Consider the following 26,001-nt stretch of genomic DNA (forward strand, 5'->3'; position numbering starts at 1 on the left):
TATAAAAATTACTGACATTAATTATGAGATATGTTTTATAAACCTAGTTGGAGACATAAATATTAATAATATTTACTTCTAACTGGTCAAATGTAAGCTAGTTTGACCTGCACAAAATCCTATAATTATATTTTTTTAATGAAGTGAGTACTTCTATTGTTCTAAAACAAATGAACTTGTTAAAAGTTATCTTAAATCAAGTTTTATAAATTTAACTAAATAGAAACAATATTAGTATGATTAAATACACCATAAAATATATTTTTATTTGGTATCATAGATGTTAGTATTCTTTCTAATAATACAAAGTTAATCAAAATTTATAAATATTTTGAATTATTATAATTCTAAAAGTTGAATTTTTTTTAAAGACAGAGACAGACAGATATTGACAGCTCTGGTGGAGTGTGTAACGCCGGCAGGTTGCAACCACGGTCCGCGAAATGACGAAAAGGCCGTGTGGAGTAGGAAGCACACCTCTGCGCCGTGGCTCGCAGGAGAACCGAGACGGACAACGGGAACCGGTGGCACGATGACGAACGCCAAGTCACCTGATCCGGCCGGAGTCGCGGCAGATCCAAATCGCCCGTATCGTGCGGCGCGCATGACGTCGCCGTGGCAAACAGAAAACGAACAGACGCAAAAATGCCGCCGTGGCGGAAAGCGCCAGCGCGAGGGCGGAGAACCCGACCGAGCCGCGCCAAGCTGGAAATCGTCGCGCGATGGACGGACGGGGGCCGATCCGCGGCCGCCCAACTGCCGGCCGCCACACGACACGGGCCACGCGTGGGTCCGGAAAAGAAAAAGATGACAGCCGAATCAAATCAAATTCAAATCCCCAAAACTCAGAAAAACATGGCAGCCGATCAAAATCAAATCCCCAACACTCCTTACAAACAAAAGCGTGGCATGAAATGGAAGTAAATAGATACACTATCAAATAAAACTCTATAAAAACGAACAAAATGTTTTCCAAATAGGAGGAGCAAACTGGAAAAAAGCGTGCGGATCAATGGATGGCTCCGCCGTCCCCTCCGGCCCTCCCTTTAAAACCGCTGCCCCTCCGCCTCCGTCTTCCTCCCTCGTCCGTTCCCCCTCCTCCCCCACACCCATGTCAACGGCCACCCCGCCGTCTCCGTCTCCCTCCTCTGGAACCCGCCCTCTGCTCCGGATCGGCCCGGCCCGTCGTTTCGCCATGGCATTTCCGTCGCGGGCGGCTCTGCTCTTCGCGGGGGTGCTCGTGGTGTTGGCGGCGGTAGCGAGAGCGGGAGGAGGGAGCGTCTGCTTTCGACCGGGTGTTCAGTTTCGGGGACTCGCTCACGGATACCGGCAACTTCCTGCTCTCCGTGCCCGACGACTTCCCGGACCCCGCGCGGAACCTCCCCTACGGCCAGACCTTCTTCGGCCGCCCCTCCGGCCGATACTCCGACGGCCGCAACCTGCTCGACTTCTTCGGTAACCTCCAACTGTCTCCTTGCCTTACGTGTTTGCTATCAGCGCTTGCTGCTCGTCCTCGCCGTCGTTCGTCCTGATTAATGGGGATGGAATCTCCAGGACTTTTCCGTGCGAATTCAAAACTTACTACTACTCCATGGATTTTGTCCCTACAGCAATAGTAAAAATTTGTAGAAATATACTGTATTTGTGGTGTCAAGTCTGCCTAATTGGATTGATTGTTGCCTTCCTCTTCGCTTTCCTTCCTTGCCGCGTACTCGTCCACCGTATGATGGCAGGGGATGGGAGTCGCTAAGTCGCCGTTTGATTTTTCTTCAAGCAATAGACTGGTCAATGATCCTTTTTAGGAGGCGCCGCCAGTGCGGTGGTGGTGAGGCGAATATAGTATGGCCAGTTATGCTATTTTTTTGGCCCCTGTCTCCAGCTAGAACATGTTCCTCTTACTGAGGTTCGGAATTTGTTAACTGTGGCGTTTGCACAAAAATAGGCCTTCTAATTGCAGCTGGAAACGTCCATGTGGGGTCAATGAAATATTTTCTAAGCACATGCGAGAACATGCTCGGTTTCAGAATTCATGGATTATAAGCAGCTGCAACCATCTCTCTGCCTTTTCTAATATTATATTCTAGTCACATATAATGAAATCTGGAGATCTCAAGAGCTGGGAAGAAGCATTCTACTGCAAATACCCATCTTATACAGGTTGTATCAGCATAAGTTGGTTGCCTTTCCCAGTTCTCCCCAACCACTAGACACTGGTGGCATCATCTCCTTGAACTAGCACACATTTGGTAGCTCCAACTACCAGTTAAATTGGTGGCACTCATCACGTGGTCAACACTTATTATATCAGCCTTTCATTTCCCACTCATTTATCATTCTGGGCCTTTTCATGTTTCCACATCTTATTACTTGTCCTGTCCACTGTCCTAACTGTGTTCTTGACATGTGTTTGTTCTCTTGTTACATGCAGCGGAGGCATTTGGCCTGCCGTATGTGCCACCATACCTTGGCGGCGGGGACTTCCAGAATGGTGCAAACTTTGCGGTCGGCGGGGCAACTGCCCTCAATGGCTCGTTCTTCCGTGAACGTGGCGTGGAGCCTACATGGACACCTCATTCCCTTGATGAGCAGATGCAATGGTTCAAGAAGCTTCTCCCATCCATTGCATCGTCTGAGACAGGTAAGTGACTTCCTGAGTTATATGTTTGGTCACAGTTCCTTTTCCTGCAAGGTGTTTGATGAAATGGAATCATTACCTGTTAACAGGTTTAGTAATAATGTCAATGAATTAATGAAACATCTGATTGGTTGTTTTGCATTATGCTAATAAAGATGGCAAAGTAGTGGCAGGCGTGCTGAAAAACATGCTGGCTAACTGGGTAACTGAGCACTGTGTTTTGCTTATTTTATGGTTGATAGAGATTGTAGTTGACTTGTAGCAAACATTCACCTGATAAATGAGAAGCAAAATTTACTTTGTTGAGCCTTCTATTGGGATGAAACAGTGGCGTCCCGTTGAATTTGGAGTCCTTGAGCGAAACTTTAAATGAGGCCTAAATATTAAATGTCAAAATAAAAAACAATGTAAAATATAATGTGTTGTATAAAATTGTAGAATAGTATGCATTGGCAAACAATCGATTAGAACTAGACATCAAGTAACTATCTCTTAGATTCGCCGTTCGTGAGAACCGAGAAGCACAATGCATGGATGTAGAAACCATTGATTGCCACAATAAACTATGTATTAGACTTAGTTTGGATACTTAAAACAAAGCTTAATTCATAATATATACTTATGGTACTTATATTAGCATTGGGGGGCCCGAGAGGTCGCACAGCCTGTACGGGCCTAGGGACGCCCCTGGGGTGAAACGTATGTTTTTAAGTTTGAAATCTGATCTGGTGGCTTGCTATGGACTTATGACAGGCATGCGGTGGGAATTATGGTTGTTTTGAGCACCAAGACATTTGTTACAATTGTCAAGAAATTAGATAGTAATCGTTTGCTGTTTTTTCAAGGGAAAGCACAGAATATTTACCAAGTTTTGAAATGAATGTTGTCTCATTTGACTGTTTTAGCTAATACAATTAGCTGTATTAATTAATGATATTGCAAAAACGTCCTCCAAAATTTATACGAGAATCACTATTGTGTGCCGTAGTTGGTTTCATGGAATTAGTTGTCATCAAACACACACAACACAATTTGGAGTTCTCAAAACTCAATCCACTGAAATTTTACTTGTATGTAGGGCAAAAGGAAATAGTGTCCAATTCACTTTTCTTTGTGGGAGAGGTCGGCGGAAATGATTACAACCATTTAATCGTTAGGGAGAAATCTCTTGATGAGCTACATGAAGTTGTTCCTAATGTTGTTGGTGCCATAAGCTCGGCCATCACGGTATGTATGTGTGTCCCCCTTTCCAGTGAGGTAATGTTTGGAGCCTGTATGCATTTGCATTAAGAGTTTGCATGTTTTCAGGATCTTATAAATTTTGGAGCAAAGAAGTTAGTTGTTCCAGGGAACTTCCCGATAGGGTGTGTCCCATTATATCTTGCAATCTTTCAGAGCCAAAAGGAGGATTACTATGAGGAACAAACAGGCTGCATTAAGTGGCTCAATGAATTTGCTGAGTACCATAATAGGATGCTTCAGGAGGAGTTGGAGAAACTCAGGAATCTTCACCCTGATGTGACCATCATTTATGCTGATTATTATGGTGCTGCATTGAACATATTCCGTGCCCCACTCCAGTTTGGTAAGTACCATTTTCAAATCAAAACAAACTAAATAAAAAATAATAATATAAGTGATGTTAACTTTATGTTGTAAGTGGGTGATTACACCTGTCATATTGTTTGATACATGGAAATGTTTCAAAAATTCTGAAAAAGTGAAAATACTGTCACATGTTCAAGGATCTGGCATGATCTAGCTTCCAGATTTCTTGATTGCACAGTACATTGTTTGGGAAAAAAACAAAAGAAGATTCAGCATGTTCCTTATATATATATTATTACTGTTCCGTGTCCATTTTGTTTCACATGGTGCCATATGTATCCTTTTGTTAGGTTTGGAATTCACATATGTGCATTTTCTATTATGCCCTACATGCATTGTTTTTGTTGAAGGCTTTGCAATTTGCTGTAGGTCAAGTATTGCTTGGTTCATTTACCTTAGCCTTAGTTCATGAATCTCCAAGTTGAATTTGAACTATGTTACGTTTTGTTCATGAATGACCTTTAGTTATAGAGAACTGATGCTTAATTGGTTATGCACAAGATATACATGATAGTTTGTGCTAATCAGAACATATAGCCTTTATTTTTGTTTGGTTTGTGCTATAAGTTGTGAACGATATGCAAGTCTTGCTTAATCTTATGGATCCTCCTTTCTCTTGAGACAGGATGAGCCTCTAAATTGGTTGTGGATAATATTATTATCACTTTATTGATTAGCTTGTATAACTTGGTAAATAGGCAATGGACTCATCTTAATAATTCATACCTACTCCCTCTGGTCCAGTTTATAAGGTGTTTACGCATATCAAGATTCAAAACTTTACACTCTTTAAGCAATAATTTGGCTATGTGACTGGACTACTTTATCTGTGTTAGACGTTAACATGGCTCAATTACTTGTCAATCCAGTCTGCAACCTACAGGCAGAGCTTCGAATCAACTTTGAACTGCTTCTACAGTGCTTCATTACGTGTGCTTAGCTCTTATTAGAGTGGCACCTAAACCAAAATAGTCGGAAATAATCCATGTTTTGTAACTAATTATTGGTCAAAATTTTAGCCTGATTCTGTGTTCTTATTTGACATAAATTTCAGTACCATCCTCATCCTTGAATCTATGGTTTTCTTTTTGTTGCCTACACCTGTTGAGCATATCTCATCATCTGAATATTACATAATTGAACAGTGGCACTGAAGCTCAATCATGTCTAAATAGGCTGCAGTAACCCAGCACAACGAACCTACGTAGAGAGGCTTAGAGAAACAAAGCTATTCTATTTACCTTTGTTTTATTTACGAAGCAACAAGAGATGCTGTTGCAGGTTTCACAGTCCCACTGAATTCGTGCTGCGGAAGTGACGCTCCGTACAACTGTTCCCCTTCAATATTGTGCGGGCGTCCAGGATCTACAGTGTGCCCTGACCCATCAAAATACATCTCATGGGATGGTCTACACTTCACTGAGGCGAGTTACAAAGTTGTCATTCAAGGAGTACTAGGGGGGTATGCCAAACCTCCTCTCTCAGAAATCTGCAAGGGTGTGGAATTCAAAGTTTCTCAACTTCACCAATGTACAGATAATCCAACAAACAGTGTATCATACGATGCTTTGAGCTCTTTTATTTGATCTGCTGAGCTCAAGCACATTTAGATTTCTGCTGGTAAAGAAGTGCATTTAGAGTTACAACGGGCAGTGTAGATGTTGCAGGCCCTATCATCTTGGACACTTCTCAAAGCCGAGAAGAGATCCATCGATCTAGAGTCATGTGTAGTTCTACAATCCACTGTGCTGCTGTGAGGAGGGGAAAAAAAGGGGAGGGGAGTTTGTAGTGCAGAAATTTGCAATCGTTCAGTGCATTACTTTGCTCTGCTCTTTTTTCTAGCAGCTAACTGCGACAGGTTGCAGAAGGGACAATGAAAGTTGACAGTCTCTGCAGGTGGTCGTACTATATAGGAACCTAGATCTAAAAATTCAGCTCCTGAGGGCAATGTATGCAGTACTTGATATGGGCTCAATTGCCTTCTTACAGATATACAAGCATATATACAATGCAGCTTCATTGATTCACATTGTCTCGCTTGATTTATAATGCAAGATTATTGTTCGAAACCAAAATTCTAGGATCTCCAGCCTTCACTTAGAGATTACATTTTCCCTTTGTACCGTTCTTGTCATTATCTAAAAGTTATACCCTATTGCCGGTGCAGCTGTTATCCATTTGTTAGTTATATAATTAAAAACTTATTGATCTTGTGGCATGGAAATCTAGAATAGAAAATTGGCCCTAGCTACCAAGCACCAGGCGATCCATTGATGAGGATATACAATGTTCCATTCGCAAATTGGTCAAGTGACTGTTAAATGGTAGGTTCCGTTTGTAATCTATTCTCAAGCGCAGGAGTTCATCGGAATGTTGGATCTGGATCTGTAAAAAAGGTGGTCACATATATGTACTTGTCTGTTTTGCATTGAATATATCCCTCGGAGCACACCACCTGTGTGTCGTCCCACTACGTGAAGGATAACATGACAGCAATAAATCGTACATTGTCACACTAAGGGTTTTAATACATACTACTAATTCTCTATCAGTGAGGGAGCCAGAAAAAAATTATAGGTGGGATTGAAAGGAACCAGCAAAAAGGCACCGTATTCACTATGTACCGCATTCACATACTACAATCACACAAATCATGACGAAAACGATGCTATCAAACAATTATGGCGAAAAACTATATGAGAAACACAAGGTGTTACCTCAAATTTCAAGAATAAACCAGTAGTTCTTGATCATTTGATCCATGTATTGCAAAATACAAATAACTAAGAATGGGTGAACCTATAGATTGAATGAATATCAATTAGTGTCTTGCTGATAATTCTTCAAGTCTGCACAAAAATTACTTGTCAAATTCTTCAAGTCACGGCGCTAGGTTCCTGTACCTCACGCCCCTCCTCTCCTCCTCCGTCCATCGCCAGATGCCGCTCCTGCTCGGCTGCTCCTCAGCGGGCACACCTGGGAACCTAGCGGTGACCGACCGCCCATGGGCAGATGGGCGTGGGGCAATGGCTGGCCGGCGACCGCTAGTGCCAGGGGCGGCCGGTAGATGGGGTAGCGTCGTGGTGCAGGCGCGTGAAAGCCCTAATTTGATTTTGGATAATGGATAAAACCTAAGTACTAACCTATGTCATCTAGTGTGATCATGAGCTAGGTTGGTACACACCAAGTGATGGAGCAAGTTGGAAGTCCATGGAGATGGACATGTGATGATGGTGATCAAGCTCCAACATGGAAAAGAAGAAAGAGAAAAAAAATCAAGGAGATCAAGGCAAATGTATCAAATAGATTTTTGTTTTGGCACTCAAGACACCATAGAGGGTGTGAGTGTGTTTAGGTTCAATAGCCGTACTATAAAGATGAGAAATCTTTGGCTAAGCGGTTATCGAGTGCCACTAGGTGACATGATTCATGCATATGCATTAGGGACCTAGTGTGCTAACAATTAACCCTTGTAAAATGCTTTGAAAAATTCTAACACATGTGCATATAAGTTCTACACTTTGTGGTTAGCAACTTGGAAGCAAGGGCAAAGTGGTTGAAGTGTAGAAAAAAGGAAAGGAGAAGAAGCAGGGGCGTCGAACCCTGGTTCAGGAGGCGTTGGACCCTGCTTGGCCAGGTCCGACGGCCAACCCTAACTCTCAGGCACGGGCACAACAGCGTTGGACCGCGCAAGGAGGAGACGTCGGACGCGACGGGAACACTATTCCTCGAGTCCGATGGTGGCCAGCTAACGAGGAGGTTGATGTGAGCGTGACACATGGAGGCGTCAGACCATCGCTTAGGTCCGACGGTAGGCGTCGGACCAGGGTCTGACTCAAAAACTAGCTCTGGACCCTCTCGGTGTAGTTTTTGCAGGCGTCAGACTCAGGACGTTGGCAGGTCCGACATGGCTCCTGACTGAGTCCGATGGTGCGTTCTTTGGTGGCAACGGTTGTCTTGTTCAAACAGGACATGTGGAAGCTCTGGAGTGGTCGTGGTAGGGCATTGGACAGTCCTGACGCCCCGTGGAGTTGGGTCCGATGGCCTTTTCCGAGGTCTAACGGCTAGTAGAGCCTTGAGGGCTCTATAAATAGACTTGGCTTGACTTTGGCTCACACTCTTACACATTTTCATCAGTGATACATCCTTGTGAGCCTAAGCAAACACCTCCCACTCATCTCTATCGTTGATTCATCATCATAGTGAGATTGAGAGTGATTCCTAGTGCATTTGCTTGAGTGATTGTATCTAGTGGCACTTGGGGATCGTTGTGACTGCGGATTTCTTGTTACTCTTGGTGGTTGCCGCCACCTAGACAGCTTGAAGCAGCGGAGGAGGATTGGCATGAGTTGGTGATTGTTTGTGGCTATCTCCGGTGATTGTGGGGGGCCTTGTACCTTCCCTGGCGGAGAGCCAAAAGGTAACTCTAGTGGATTGCTTGTGTCATTGAGTTACCTCACTTATGGTAGGTTCTTGTGGTGCCTAGTGAAGGCTTGGTGTGGTGCCAATTAACCACCAAACCATCAAGTGTTGGTCGACACAACAGGGACTAGCGTGCCGGCAAGCATGTGAACCTCAGGAGAAAAATCTTATGTCTATTGTGATTGGCATTCTCCTAGTGTTTGATTGGTATTCACATTGATTGGTTCATCACTCTTGCCATGGCCGTATAATCACCCTACTCTCTCTTGTATTTACATTCTTTTCTTTCTTGCCTAGTGTCAAGATCTTTAGTGTAGCTAGTTGTACGAGCTTGTTAGTTTGGTTAGTATGGCTATTTAGTTAGTCTTTGAGAGCACACTAGCTTAGAGAGTAGTGACATAGTTTTTTGTGTGCTTAGTGATTATAGCAACTAGAATTGTTGGATAGGTGGCTTACAACCCTTGTAAGAGGTAGAGCAAAACTACATTATGCCGTTTAGTATACTAATTCAATTGCTCTAGTGAATTTGTAGAGATTTTATAGGCTATTCACCCTCCTCTAGCCATTTAGGACCTTTCAAGTGGTATCAAAGCTGTGGTCACCGTTTGATTAAAGGCTTAATAACCTCGGTGTTAAAATATAGCTCAAATAGTGTTCAACCATGTTAGGGTCAAACCATCACACTTTGATGGTACATGCTATGATTATTGGAAGAGAAAAATAAAGATGTATTTGGGTTCAATTAATGACAAGGTGTGGGATGTGACCGAGAATGATTTTGTGATTCTTGATCCCACAAATCCAACCCCAAGAGAACTAGAGAACAAGCAATGCAACACAATGGCGCTCAACACCATCTATAATGCCATTGATTCAAAAGTGTTTGAGCAAATCAAGGATCTTGAGAGAGCTAGTGAGGTGTGGAACAGATTGGAAGAAACATATGAGGGCACACCTGGTGGTCAAGAGTGCAAAATTGTACATTCTCAAGGATAAGTTGACAAGCTTCAAGATGAAGGATAATGAGAGAATTCTAGGAGATGTTCCATAGAATGCAAGTGATTGTCAATGATCTCAAGAGTTTGGGTGAGAAAGTATAGAATGATGATTTCTCTCATCGGTTCTTGATGTGCCTACCTTCAAGGTTTGAAACATTGAGATTGATAATCATAAGAGAAGGATTGAAGGACATAGTCCCTAACCAAGTACTAGGTGATGTCATGACACAAGAGACATACCATGTGGAAAGGGAGAGGGTTTACCTGAGATGAGAAGAAGGATGAAGGACAAGAAGAAGAAGAGTGTGGCATTCAAGTCTAGCACATCATCCAAGAGCAAGGGCAAAGCAAAGAAAGAAGAATCAAGTGATGATGAAGAAAGCTAGTGACTTTGACAATACATGGCTCTATTTGTGAAGAACTTTGGCAAGTTTATGAAGAAGAAGGGCTACAAGTCAAGAAAGAGAAGGGACAATTTCAAGAATAAAGACCAAGTGAGAAGGTGCATTAGATGCAAGAGCAAAGATCACATCTTGGTGGATTGTCCATACAATAGTGACAATGAAGAGGATGAGAAGAAGAAGGAAAAAGGAAAAGAAGGAGAACAAGATGTCCTTCAAGAAGAAGAAGAAGGGTGGCTCTTATGTGGTGACTTGGGATAGTGATGCTTCTTCAGGATAGTGATGAGTCTAGTGATGATGAAGAAGACATCCAAGAATAAGGCACTTGCAAGTATCAGCCATCAACAACAAGCCTTCTCTCTTCGACACACCATCATATTTCATGGCTAAGTCCTCTAAGGTAAAATATAATGAAAGTGATGGTGATGATTGTGAAAGTGATGATTGTAGGAGCGATGATGATGATGAGGAGTACTTCAAAGAGGTGCTCATGGACATGATGGAACAAGCTCATGAGTGTTTTGAGCTAAAAAGAAAGGAAGTGCAAAGACTTGCGCAAGAAATGCAAATCTCTTGAGAAAGCCTTTGATGAGCTCAATGCTACTCACGAGAGGCTAATGGAAGCCTATGAGAAGTTTGTTAAAGCTCACTCTAAGCTTGAAAAGGCTCACTCTTCTCTTCTATATCAAGACAAGCATATGGTTGTTGTATCATGTGACGTGGGCTTGACTTGTGATATTATTGATGAATCTTTCTACAAGCCCATTGTTGTTGCTCCTACTGACTCTTCTTGTAGCACTTTCACTTCTACTTCACCTTTGAGTGATGGTTTCACTTGTGATGCCTCACTAATGGTGGAGAATGAGACTCTCAAGAAGGAGGTGAATGAGCACACTCGTGCCTTAGGCAATACCTATGGTGGAGATGCCCACTTGCTAAAGTGCTTAGGTAGCCAAAGGTTTTCTCTCAACAAAGAGAGATTAGGCTAACCTCTAAGAAAGGCAAGGGCAACTTTGCTACTCACAAGACTAGTTTTGTGAAGGATAATGGTCGGTTTTATAATAGATGCAAGCAAGTTGGGCACATAGAACAATATTACAAGAACAAACCAACCAATGTATCCTCAATTAAATTTGATTCTTGTTATATGCTGACCAAGGGTGTGCAATGGTGTGCATGCTAAGTTCATTGGTACACCAATTATGGGCTCAAAGAAGAAAGTCATTTGGGTGCCAAAGGCCTTAGTCACTAACCTTCAAGGGATCCAAGCAAGTTTGGGTACCTAAAAAGAATTGATCTTCTTTGTTGGTCAATTACAAAGCCAGAGGAAGGCATTAGTGTGCTTGATAGTGGGTGCACACAACATATGACCGATGATTCAAGAATGTTCAATTCAATCAACACCAATGATAGTAGTGGTTATGATAGCATCACATTTGGTGACAATAGGCAAAGGCAAGGTCAAAGGGCTTGGTAAGATTGCAATATCCAATGATTTGAGCATTTCCAATGTGCTACTAGTAGAGAGATTGAACTTCAACCTATTATCAGTAGCTCAATTGTGTGATCTTGGTTTAAGTGCATATTTGGTGTGGATGATGTAGAGATCATAAGTGTAGATGGCTCTAACTTAATCTTCAAAGGCTTTAGATATGAGAATCTATACTTTAGGTTGATTTCAATGCTAGTGAAACTCAATTGTTAACATAGTTTGCTCTCTAAGTCTAGCATGGGTTGGTTATAGGCATAGAAGGCTTGGTCATGTTGGAATGAAACAATTGAACAAATTGATTAAGCATGATCTAGTAAGGGGCTTGAAGGATGTCACATTTGAGAAGGATAAGTTATGTAGTGCATGTCAAGCCAGAAAGTAAGTTGGCAACACACATCCTAAGAAAAGCATCATGAGCACATCTAGAGCATTTGAGTTATTGCACATAGATTTGTTTGGGCCAACAACTTATACTAGCATTGGTGAAAACAAATATGGATTTTTGATAGTGGATGATCTCACTAGATATACATGGGTGTTCTTTCTTGTTGATATGAGTGATGTATTTGCAACCTTCAAGACATTCATCAAGAGAATACACAATGAGTTTGAAATAACCATCAAGAAAGTGAGAAGTGACAATTGTAGTGAATTCAAGAATACTAGAATTGATGAGCTATGTGCTGAATTTGGAATTAGACATTAAGTCTTGGCCTAAGTATACTCTAGAATCAAATGGACCTTAGTTGAGAGGAAGAATAGAACCTTGATTGACATGGCAAGATCAATGCTAAGTGAGTACAATGTTAGTCATTTATTTTGGGCCAAAGCAATCAACACGCATGCTACTATAGCAACCAGTCTCTATTATCACCTAATGTTGGAGAAGACACCATATGAGCTCTTAAATGGTAGAAAGCCCAATATTGCATATTTTTAGGGTTTTTGGGTTGCAAATGCTATATATTGAAGAAAGGCACTAGATTGAGCAAGTTTAAGAAGAAATACTGATGAAGGCTTCTTGCTTGGATTACTCTACTACTAGTAAGGCTTATAGAGTTTGAAATTTAGCTAGTGGTACTCTTGAGGAGGTGCATGATGTTGAATTTGATGAAACCAATGGTTCTTAAGAGGAAGATGAGAATCTAGATGATGTGAAGAGGCACTCAATTAGTCAATGCAATGAAGAAGATGGATATTGTCATGATATAAGGCCTAGAGAGGATGATTGATATTGAAGATGACAAGAATCAAGTACTCTCTATCTCAAATGTGCAAGCTAGTGATTCTCATGATCAAAATCAAGCTAGTGCAAGTAATGACAAAGAGCAAGATCAACAACAAGTGGCTAGTACATCACCTCAACCAAATAATCAACCAAGTGCAAGCAATCAAGTTCAAGTGCTCCAACCAACCAATGTTGCAAGAGATCATCCATTGGACTCTATAATTAGGTGATATCTCAAGAGGTGTGCAAACAAGATCAAGATTGGCATCATTTTGTGAACATTTCTCATTTGTGTCATCCATTGAACCAAAGAAGAGATGAAGCTTTGAAGGATGTTGATTGGGTGAATGCTATGCATGAAGAGCTAAACAACTTCATAAGAAATCAAGTATGAGAGTTAGTTGAGAGGCCTAAGGATAATAATGTGATTGGAACAAAATAGGTCTTTTGGAACAAGCAAGATTAAGATGGGATAGTAGTAAGGAACAAAGCAAGATTAGTGGCTCAAGGTTACACTCAAGTTGAAGGTCTTGACATTAGAGAAACTTATGCCCCAGGTTGCAAGATTGGAAGCAATTAGGATCTTGTTAGCCTATGCTTGTGCCCACAATATCAAGTTGTACCAAATTGATGTGAAGAGTGCATTTCTCAATGGGTATATCAATGAGCTTGTCTATGTTGAGCAACCTACCTAGATTTGAAGATGACAAGAAACCCAACCATGTCTACAAGTTGAAGAAGACTTTGTATGGATTGAAACAAGCACCAAGAGCATGGTATGAGAGGTTGAGGGATTTTCTACTCTCTAAGGGATTCAAGATGGCAAGGTTGACACCACTCTCTTCACCAAGAAGATAGGCAATGACTTGTTTGTGTTGCAAATCTATGCTGATGACATTATATTTGGATCAATCAATTAAGATTTTTGTAAGGAGTTTAAAAAGATTATGATAAATGAGTTTGAGATGTCCATGATTGGAGAGCTTAATTACTTTCTTGGTCTTCAATTCAAGCAAATGAAGAATGATACATTTGTGAGTCAAGGCAAGTACATCAAAGACATGCTCAAGAAGTTTGGAATGGATGATGCTAAAGCTATTAGTACACCAATGGGGACAAATGAAAGCTTGGATAGTGATGTTAGTGGTAATATGATGGATCAAAAGATGTATCGGACTATGATTGACTCTATATGACCACAACATGGCCGGATGTGATGTTTAGTGTATACATGTGTGCAAGATTTCAAACCTCACTAAGAGAAAGTCATTTGAAGGCAATAAAGAGAATTTTGAGGTACTTGAAGCATATATAAAATGTTGGATTGTGGTATCCCAAAGGAGCTAGATTTGAGTTAATTGGATATTCGGACTCTGATTATGCAGGATGCAAAGTTGAGAGAAAGAACACATCGGGCACATGTCAAATATTGGGAAGATCACTTGTGTCTTGGTCATCAAAGAAACAAAATAGTATAGCACTTTCAACTGCTAAAGCGAAGTACATTTCGGCCAGTAGTTGTTGTGCTCAATTACTTTGGATGAATGCTACTGAGTGATTTCAGAATCAAATTCAAACAAGTGCCATTGCTATGTGACAATGAGAGTGCCATGAAGCTCACCAACAATCCAGTTCAACATTTAAGAACAAAGCATATTGATGTTCGTCACCATTTTATTAGAGATCACCAACAAAAAGAGGACATTTGCATTAAAAGTGTGGACACCGATGATCAACTTGCTGATATTTTTACCAAGCCACTTGATGAGAAGAGGTTTTGCAAGCTAAGGAATGAATTGAATATACTTGAGTTCTCAAATATGTGTTGATGCACCCTATTATATGACATGTCTCTCCTTCGAGCAAAGCAAGGTAAAATTGATTGACATGTCATTCATCCTTTGTTAAGGACTTGTTTAGTGCATCTAGTCATTCCTATCATGTCTTAGGCTCATTCATGAAAATTAAATGGATTTGATGCTTGGTACCACTATTGCTTCTATGTTTGAAATGATCTAGTGGTAGCATATGACATGTTTGTGGGCTTATGAACCTAGTGTTTAATCTAGAAAATGAGCTATAAGTGTTTAACTCAACATGGTCAAGATAACCCTTGAAATGAGGTGTGAAGAAGCTTGCCCTTAGATCAAACCGAGTTAAATATCTTTTGCAAGTGATCTAGATTGAACCAATTATGGGAAAATGATCCTCCCTTAATATGGTTTCACCCCAACCAATCTAAAATTTGAGATCACCTTTTGTGGTATTTTATGCCAAAGGGGGAAAAGTAATTCACAAAGATAGTAAGATAGGGAGAGCAAATAAAATGAAATGGTAGTGGACGAGGATCAATTAAAATTTGAAGCACACAAGTAGGGGGAGCAAGCTCATAAAACTTGTTTGATGCATTTGTATGTGCATTACATATATTTGCTTACATAGCACAAGTTTTTAAATTCCATATCCATGCTTGTGTGGTGTATGCTAGTTGTAGGATTGATTGAAGAAATGCAAAACTAGCATGCATAGGATGAAAGTTAGATGTGCCTTGCTCACTTTTCTAGTGGTACTAGAACCTTGCTTTTAATGTTGATCTCATGAGGTATCTAGTGTTTGTGTTTTGCAAGTGCTATCCAACTAACCATAGTGCTAAGGATGGTATTATTGGCAACTCCAATTGGTATCACGCTTCAAAGGTCCATTCTTTACACCTTAGAATCATTTGGTAGTCATTACTCTCCCACACTTCCTAATCCATGCATATGTGCAAGCTTTCAAATCCAAACTCTTAGCACATATGTAGGGGAGCTAATGCTACCAATTTAGGTTTATGAAACTTGTCCATATCCTTTACACATGGTAAAATGCTTGGGCAAGCAATATGAATCCAAAAAAAATATTTCATTAAAAATCTTTGTGAAAAGGTTGTCATCAATTACCAAAAAGGGGGAGATTAAAAGTCTTAATTTGGTTTTGGATAATTGATAAAACCTAAGTACTAACCTATGTCATATAGTGTGATCATGAGCTAGGTCGATACACACCAAGTGATGGAGCAAGTTGGATGTCCATGGTGATGGAGATGGAGATGGACATGTGATGATAGTGATCAAGCTCCAACTTGAAAAAGAAGAAGGAGAAAAATAAAAACCATGGAGATCAACGCAAAGGTATCAAATAAGTTTTTGTTTTGGCACTCAAGACACCATAGAGGGTGTGAGTGTGTTTAGTATAACACCCTAGGTGTTAAGCATGCATTTGGCATTGGTATTGCATGAGCACAAGCATCATTGATCATTCATGAGCATGAGCATCTCAAATTTTATCTCTATGATTGCTTATATCACATGTGTTGTTACTAAATGCTTCACATATGCTAGGATTTAAATGTGACCAATGTATAAAATGTTTGTGGGACCATAGGAGTACCTTAAACATGTTTAGAATGTCACATGGAATAACTTTGGTATTCATGACTTGGACCCATTTGGCCTCTAAGTCATGGTTATAGTGTATGCTTTTATTTTCAAGTTGTATGATTGACCTAAGTTGAACTATACTCTAGAGACTTTGCATAGCAGTGCACCCTTAAGCAAAGTTGTAGTACTTGACTAGAGTAACAACTTTTATTTTTGGGTCAAGAGTTAATTCAGCTAACATGGTCAAATAGGGCTCACAAGAATCAACAAAATACTGTTTCCAGCTTAGGAAAAATTGCTAAGTCATGAATTGAGTTTCTGTTTTGATGTACCCTACTTTGAAGCTTTGCCATTTGAAAACTATAGCGAATTAGATGTTACTCCCTAAAGCAAAGTTGTAGTTTACATGTAGCTCTACAACTTTTAGTAATGGAGTTTTTGTTAACTCACCATGGATTAGGAGATAGAGGTGGATGAACTTGCGCTGTCTGTCACTGATTTTGGGCCTGATGGCCACGAACACCGCGCCATCAGTGGCCGACCAGGGGTAGACCAGGCATGCCATGTGGCGGCTATACGCCAGTGCTGACTCGGTCGATCAGGCCAGCGTGGAGGGTTAAGGCACACGCCTCTATTGCTCACTCCATTTCACTATCACACCCCGCTCTCTCTCGCCGATGCCAGAGCAAAGCAGAGCACCATTCCACCGTGCCATCGCCATCGCTCCGCCGTGCCCGCTCACCTCCATCGTAGCTCCACCGGTTGATTCCTCACGCTAACAGCTCTACCACCTTCACCTCTACCTCCCCAAACCACTACTACCTGACATCACACCTTGGTAAGGCCCCATTTTGCCTCACTACCACCGTGCTATCACCAAAGCACCGCCGTGCTTTTGGCTTGCCGTGGCCAGTCTACACAGAAGCACCTCCGCTCTCTCTCTCCCTCATCTTGTCTTCACCGTAGGTCCTAGCATCTTAACCCATCGTCCATTTAAACACTGCCACCAGAGACCTCATCGTCAGTGAGCTATCGCCAGTCAAACACTATCCTCTATTCTATTTCACTGATGGGTGGGTCCCGTTGACCATGGGCCCTAGCTGTCAGCCTATGTATATTTTGATTTTCTGATTTATTTTCTAGATTTGAATGTATGTTTAAAAAATGCATATCTCAAGCTAGGAGTGTCCAATTTTGGTGAACCAAATTTTGTTGGATTCATTATGAAGTGTAGTATTTGATAAAAATATGAAATGCACTGTTTCTAGTAGTTTTTTAGGAGAATTAAATGGAGCTAAATAAGTGCTTTTAAATCATTTGCAATCTTGTAAAATACATAACTTGAGCTAGGGAAGTGATAAAATTGTGATTCTAATTTTGCTGGTCTTGTGTTGACATGCTCTAGCTAGGAAAAATACTGAACTTGCAGTAAACTTGATTGGAGTATGGTCTTTCTATTTATCTTTTAATAAATGGTGTTTTTGAGGAAATTCATAAGGACAAAAATAAGTAACATATTGCCATGCAAATTTTTGTATAATGTTAATGGGTTTTAGGGAAGCTAAGAAAAATATGAAATCTATTGCTTGGCACTTTTCAATAGGCTAAACTATTTTTTTGCTAAAATAAACCTAAGCAACTTGTCATTTTTGTATAGAGGGCTATACTTATCCAATTGGCATGAAATTTGCATAGTAGATTTTGGGGTCATATGTATGCTGCTGTAATTTTCTCTGAATTTATGGAGCACTGGAAATATTTATCTCATAAATCACCTTATTATATAAAGAAATTAATAAAGGTATCTAAATACATTAGTTTGGCATAAACATAATATTTTTTGTAGTCCTTGTGATGCATTTGATCTGCTAATAATGGTAGTTGTGCTTGAAGTTGATTGGTTATAAGCAACTACTTAATTATTGCTTTATAATTCTGCTAGATGGCTGTAGGAGTAGTTTCTATTGTATTGGTAAATTCATGATGATAATTACATTTTCTGTGAAACTTGTTATTAACAAAGTTGTAGATAACTTACTGATCTTACTTGTGTCATATTTTCATGGTAATAGACTAAGTGGTTTGGGAGTTATAGCTATTAGAAGTCTGCTGTTAGAATTTGCTTAGCTACTAGACAAATCTAGATGATTGAATTGTTTAACCTAGATAGCTATTAAATGTTCTTGTAATTACTAAATGAAATTTGTAGGCAATTTTATGAGCTTTCCAGAAAGTCCTAGATCATAGCAATTGGTTGAGTAAAACTCCAGTTATGATCTAACCTTTTTGGCACTATTTGGGACTCGCACTTTACTGTGGAGGGCACTGCACTATCGGGTATGCTAAACCGCCTCGCTATTTTTGGAGCGAAGTGGTAACTGAGGGACAACGGTGGTATGACGTGTGGATCACTATTGCCGCCCATGTGGACAACCCTTAGTGGTAAGGATGGAGTATCGAGTCAGATGGATAGACCCCTTGGGAGGGTGCCCAAGTGGCCGCTTTTGAAGTTCTTAGCGAAATCTATCAGTAATTTGGTGATGAGCTTGTCAATGGGCCCGTTGGATCTTTCCCTTGAGTAGATGCATCGTAGACCATTTGGACCTAGCCAGGCGGTAATGCTTTGGTAAGAGACTGGGATGAAAGAGCAGGAAGTAGTAATGCTGCCATGAGTGCCCTGTATGCAGTTATGAAGATGTTTTACTCTCACTAGGATAGTTACATCAGTTGTATGCAAGAACTCCAAAGAGCATAGGCTGCACAGCGTAGGATGCAAGGACATGTGTGTAGGCACCGAAGGGCAGTTAGAGCAGCTCGGAATGAGATAGGTAATTAGATGATAGCCTTGGAAGCTCATCGGGGGTAGTTTGTCCATGCTATTGCCAAAAGAGATGCAACTAGGGTTGAGTTATATGACGTCCATGCTGAGAGAGATGAGGTCATTCGCCTTGCTAAGACTAGGGAGACAGCTAGGATCCAGACTATGTTCTAGGCTACTTGGTAGGCAACGGAGTTTGATCTTAGAGAGTAGGAACTCATACGCTAGATTAGGGAGCTTCAGCTAGATGTTCATCATCTCAATAACATGGTGAACCCAATTCTTCCTCTAGCTCCAGCGATGGAAGAAGATTCCAATGTGTTGATTGCTGAGGACGAGGGCATGGAGGTGGACACCGAGGATGAGCCTGAAGAGGAGGAGATTGAGCCTTTTGAGGACAACCATGGTGATGGTGTGTTTGACATCGACAGCGACCACCCTAAGGAGTAGCTTAGCTACAATATCTAGCTAGATGTGTTAGCTCTTTATCTTCGATCCTTATGTAATGAACTCGTAATGTAGGTTTCAATTTCATGATTGATCCCTTTTGATATTATTGGAACCGTGCATGTAATACATGTGGTTATTGCACTTTTTAATGAATTCCTAGTTGTTTTTGGCAAGAAATTTTTTTTGGCATGTACGAAACGCGTTGCGAGTATGATAAGTGGTCCTATTGGTGATGTTATGTTGTGAAAACAAATTATTATGCCTCTATATTATTATATGAATTTAAGATTCTCTCCAGTAATTACAGTATGGCATGATTATACAATTCTTTTGTAATCTCTTGACATCATCCAATAATCACTTGTTGTTGTAATTTTGGAGATGACTCGCACTCATGGAGGGGTCGATACCAGTCATGATGGTGATGATGATCTCCCACCACCATTGTACCCCATGCCAGTGGAAATGATGGCCTAGATCCTAGAGACCCAACGGTCTATGGGGGAAATACTGTGTGGGCTTGCGCAGAACACCGATCGTGGACGTGGATGGGACCAACACCAGTGACCTAAACCAAATCAGTACAGTAAATTCAAGCCCTTTTTCAACACTAAACCTCCTATCTTTAAGGAGGTGTTGACACAGAATTTTGTCCCATGCCAAGGGCACACGAGCAAGCTAGAAGGGTCCACTCGATGGAGCTAGAGATCCACCTAGCTTCAGCGCAGGGATGGTCGATCCTGCGCACTCCTTCTGAGACATGCCAGTCAATTTGACCCTATAATTGACAAGGAGAGAAAGTTTATCAGTAATTTAAGGTAGAACATGCCGGTGATACCAGACAGTTCTAAATGTGCGGCTCTGAGAGCTGATATGAAAGGAGATAGACTAAATAGTCGATTCTAGCATATTCATAAGAATAAATCAGTTAAAGCTCGTGGGGTTGTGTAAGAAGAATCGGTTATTATTCAGGATGAATATCATTATTTAGACAAATAGTGGTCAATGGCAATAAGTTGTCAACAGTAATTAATTCATGCTAAGCCAATGACTACGAGTAACCAAACCTCTTTTTATGTAAAAGAAATAGCTCATCATCATTTAACCATTTAATAAAGATAAATCTAATGAACATATTAGATCTCATCTATCACTATGACCAGTGGGGCATGAGGCAGAATCATGCAGACTGTAGAAACAACAATAGACTCGACGACCCTAACTTATTACTAATATCAGTGGGGCATGAGGCAAAATCATGCAGGCCATAATACAATAATAAGATCATGGGGCTAACACATCTTTCAACCTATCCCTACTTCAGCGATGTCATGATGTGAACTATTCGTGAAAGCGCTCGATATCGGCTAAAATAGCTGATTCAGGCATAACGCACAGTTAAGGTCATGCCCTCTCAAGAACAGATCTATCAAGTAACGATCCCCACTCCATGGTGCTAACAGTGGGGTGTGAGGCAGAATTACACAAGCCATGATAATGGGCCATGGAACAGTTTTGGCTAGCCAATAAATCTACTCAAGATCAGACACACCTTAACCGCACACTATGCATGATCAAGATTGATATAAAATAGCCGATAAAACATAACTCATTGTTTAGAGTGCAGATTAGATCAGTTTAGATTAACAAACAATGGTTAAACAAGATATAAGGCCGATCTCGATCAATCCCAATCGAGCGAAGTGATATTGCTGTAATTAAATAAATAATGGAAGCAATAAGCAATATCGGTAACTTAATGAATCTATCCGAAGGAACGCCACCCTTAGATAGAGCCGATAACTTGACCTTAATCTAGTTTGAACAGTGAAGGTAAACCGAATCGATGCGGCCTTACTTGAACTAGACAAGAATCGATAACTAACTTATACCAGAGTCGCAGTGGGGGTTGACCGGATCGATGCAGTCATATGAATAGAGGTATAAGCCATGACGGTACTTACATACAAGCAGTGGAGGTCAATCGGATTGATGCAACTGTACTTGTTGAAGAACTCATCGAGATCTACTCTACTCCTACTCCTACTCCTAAGGGGTGGTCAAAGCCAAAAAATGTAAATAACTTATATTGGATTGATTGTGTCCTTTTTATAATTGCTGGGCTTTGATATTTATACCCGGGACCTGCGCATGACTTCTATCTAAGCATGACTCATCACAATCTTTGACTCTAGAGAAAACATTCCTGATTTAAGATAACTTGGACTCTAATCTTTCCCTTTTTGTAGAATCCAACAGGTCTTGTCCTGGCATCGATCGTAGCCTTTGTCGTTATCTGTTGGCGCTATCTGAAAAAAGCCGATTCTAGTTTTGCATCCTGCATGCGATTGATTCCTTGATGACATGATCTTGGGAGCTTTTAAGTCCCTACGACTCTTCTTCCAAATTTTGATGTAAACACATGCCCCCCAATGTTGGGATAAAAATAATTTTATTCCAAAATTATCACGTCTGTATCCCCGATTGGTCTGTAGTCACGGGTAGAGAATCTTGATCTAGGGTCTACTGTTTGTCGCCATCTATGTCAGCTCATGAGCTCATGCCTCAAAACTTTTGCGAGAGCATCATTGCTTCACGGGCACTTGGATTTGTCCTTCTAGGCTGGCTATAAAATGTCTATCCGACCCTAGCGAGAACAATTCAACAATCCAGCTATGTTTCTCTTCCATATGCCCCCTCGAGTGCTTCTGACTCCGCTGGACCCTCCATGGTCTATCTTTTTGCTATGAAGATCTTGAGCAGTTAGAAGAATTCTTGTGCATAGGGTGATTATGTCGCTTATCTTAGCACCTTGTCGAGCAAGAGAATTAGCTACTGTGGTTAGAAGAATCCTTGTGATATTGCCTGGGTCTTCTCTCCATGCTCGTAGAGCTGTTCTAGTGTTTGCAAGGGCTAAAATATGTGGACACCTTCCCCTTGTTTGCTCAATCAAATGCCCATCGGGAAAGCCATAAGCTTCTTTCCAGCAGTTTCCCAGTCACCGAGCAATCAGCTAGGCATCTATTAGGTAGGCGGCTTTTCCCCTTCTCTATCATAATTTCATTAACGGGCCGACGTGACTCGGTTTATGACGACTTTCGGCCATGTGGGGATTCAACTCCCTTCAATCCAAAGAAACCTTGGTGGGCTGATTGCTAGTCAATGTAAACCTTTTGTATCCATCCCACGATATTCTGTAACTTGTGGAAGCAATAAGTTTGAATTTATTATCTCTTTGTTATTTGTCCCCTGAATTTCTAGAGCATCGATCTGTTTCATATCTAATTTCAATTTCACGCCCCCGGCGAAATCTATCTCTTCGCCTTCCCAGGCTATATATACGGGCCACGGCTGGGGATCGAGAAACAACTCACTTCGTCTCAAACCTTCCATGTCCTTGGTATAGTTCCTGCTTTTTCATAGGTTTGAGATCATGGAGAACAGCGAGAGGTTTGCTGAGGAGGCCCTCAATGGACCTACATCATCGCGTTAGTGCCTTCATCGTCAGGAGGGTACAACTTGTGATGCCCCCACTACCTTAGGGGATAGGGCCAACTCTGTTCGGCCTTTAGGGTCCTCTTTGTTAATGGCTCGTCGTCAGCTCCCTTGTTATCAAAGGAAGAGGATTGACAAGGATGATCTGCTTGCCTCCATTGATCAGCATGGCTAGGGTCTCACTGAATGTCTCTCCCTCACAGAATCGGCTCTGGCCATGGTTCGATGTCGATCACCTCCTGAGGCCGATTTAGTGGAGGATAGGTTGTGATATCTGTCATAACCTTTGCTTCCTCTCAATTTCATTCTCAAGATTCTGATCATCTCCCCTTTGATTTTTTTAGATTTGTCCACCCAACTAGAGAGCCTCCGATTGGCTACAAAGCACACGGCAGGATTCGTCAATGCCAGGGGTGTCATCCCGGTGGTTCACCTGCATGACATCCCAAACCATGTTAGGGAGGTCGCTTTGCATGGCATTCGCCATGGTGCCACCATGGCGTTGGCTTCTGCGCAAGCCCATTCTGGCCACGAACTTATGTTCCTTCCCCATGGTTTTCCAGCCATGGTGCACCCTGGTGATTATGAGCGCCTGGTTGAGGAATTCTTTAGCGCTACTAACTCCATAGCTTTTATCTCCCAGGCCAATGATATAGTAGCCAAAGTTTTTTGTGGCTCGTAGTTTGTAATAGGTGATATTAGCAAACAATTTCTCCATCTTGAGTGATTTTTTCTTTTGTTTCATACTTCATACTATATGCATCAGTTTATCTGTATTTGCTTTTCTCCTATAGGCGATACATACCGTACCAGCGTTTACTCCTTTCGGTTTATTTTTGCACTGAAGGTGATATCCTTTTGGTATCGGCTATCAGAGCCGACGACTGGGCAAATTGGTCATCAAGTATGCACCCAAATGCTAGGGTAATATTTCTTTAAATATTTCCCATTTGATTGCTCTACCGAATTCTTCTCCCCTTAGTGTTTCCTAGAATTGTCTCGACTAGAAGCTAGGCATGCAGGACTTGAGAAGGAGCTAGGAGACATGAAAGCTGCCATTGATCATCATAAGTCTATCCTGGCTCAAATACCTGATGCCATTCAACAAAAGAAAATGGGATCTGCTGGCCAAAGCTAGAGGAAGTAGAGCCATCCGAAGTAGCCTCGAGAGCATTCCTAGATCAGCTGAAGAAGACAAACAATAGATCATAGAAGCTAATGTTATTCGGCTAAAAGTGTTAAAAGTGATCTAGGATATTCTTAGACTTGTAATCCGTATATCAACATATGTCTTGTATAGAATCAATGACAACAACACTTTTTGTTGTCTCACTATGTTTTCCTTTGTTCCGGCTAAAGAGCCGATTTTGAAAATAGCCGATTCCAGACTCTTGGTCTTAATCCTATTTAGGTCTAAAAACATGGCCTTTATTAAGAGAGCCCTTCGATCTTCTATCCTTAGTCATCCGGCGCCATATCCTCTTCGGTATTAGTGAGGTGACGCTTCGCCTCCTATTAATTTCGGTTGCCTTTTATGCGACCCGAGGTGTCCACCCCTTCGTTCCGTGCTTTCAAATACCGGCCGAGGGCTCTGGCCTTGAACACATCCGCACTTGCAACTGTTTAGGTTTCTTTGCTTTTCTCCACCCTCACCAAACTCTATAGCAACCTTCCTCTCTTCCTGTAGATCCGATCAACTTCATGGCCAGCGAGGAGAACCGCGGCAAGCGCGCGGCGGAGGAGATCCTAGAGGAGAACATGTCGATGAACTAGTGCCTTCGATGCACGAGGTAAGATTGACATCCTCTATTCATGATGATGATCTCTTCTGATTCGCCTATAGGTTCATCATGAATGACAACCTTTGTCCTCTTCCTAGGGCCGATGAGCCCTCTGAAGCTGCATCTTCCGCATCGGCCTCATCGTTGGACTCCTTTGATTTGTACAACGGTGATGACGCCTGGCATTTTCTCTAAGAGTGGAGGGTGGCTCAAAACTTCTATTTTGAGGTGACTCGGGAGAATGGCCAGCTCGAGATCCGCCTTAGGGTCTCTTAGGCTACACTTCATGTGGCTGAGGAGGAGGCCAGTGCCGTTTGAGTGTGGCTAGCTAAATCTAATGCTGTGGTGGCAGGTAAGATGAGTTCCATGAATGCTTCCATTCTGATTTCCACTATCTTTATGTTGATAGTCCTTCTATTCCTATGATCGTTAGCCCTAGCAATGCAGTTGGAGTCTCTCCAACTGGCAGCGAACGTGGTCGTGGATGCCGTCAATGCCCGGGGCTCCCTTATCAATGTTTGCCTCAACGACGTTCCAGCCCATGTTCAGGAGATCGCCCTCTATGGCGTTCGTCATGGTGCGGCGGTGGTGCTAACCGCAATGCAAGTCTAGACTGGGTATGAGCTCCATGCCATGGAGACTGGTTTCCTAATGGGTGATGGCCTCAAGGAGCATGAGGATTTGCTTGAGGAATTTGTCCTCATGGTTGAGGCCATTGTGGACATCACATCTGCTCAAGATGTGGTGAACAAGGTCTTCAATTAGCTGTACTTAGGGTAAACTGATGAACAAAGACTCCTGCTCTTCCATGAACATATCTCAGTGTAATGCCCCTATATGGGTCATGAACATTTTTGTTCTTTTTGTTTTTTGCTCTAGAGGCGATACATATTGTATCGGCTTTTATGTCTTTGAAGATTTTTTCATTTTTTGAACTAGAGTTGATACCTTTCTGGTACCGGCTACTTAGAGTCGATGACTAAACGAATCGGCTATCAAGTGTTGATCAAATGCTAGGATAACATATTTTGCCACAGAACTTTTCATACCAAAGGTTAAACGATTGATCAACCCAGGTCAAACATCCCATTAAGCAAAACAGAACCTCCTTGAATAGATCTATTATTTATGATTCGACTTAGCATTCACATATGTCGACCTAAGCCCATTTCTAGGACCAGTGCTTATTCTTCCTTAATCCAATGGCTGACGTGAATCCATGACCATTCACTAAAACAAACTCTCAGAGCCGAT

The 26,001-nt window shown here is 41.5% G+C and overlaps 1 pseudogene; it reads left to right on the top strand.

Moving 5' to 3' along the window:
* Positions 1-1,000: 1,000 nt before the first annotated feature.
* On the top strand, positions 1,001-6,274 carry LOC136450097 (GDSL esterase/lipase At1g28600-like; annotated as a pseudogene).
* The last annotated feature ends 19,727 nt before the right edge of the window (positions 6,275-26,001 follow it).

The sequence above is a fragment of the Miscanthus floridulus genome, chromosome 5 (genome assembly GCF_019320115.1).
Source record: "Miscanthus floridulus cultivar M001 chromosome 5, ASM1932011v1, whole genome shotgun sequence".
In the NCBI taxonomy this organism is placed as follows: Eukaryota; Viridiplantae; Streptophyta; class Magnoliopsida; order Poales; family Poaceae; genus Miscanthus; species Miscanthus floridulus.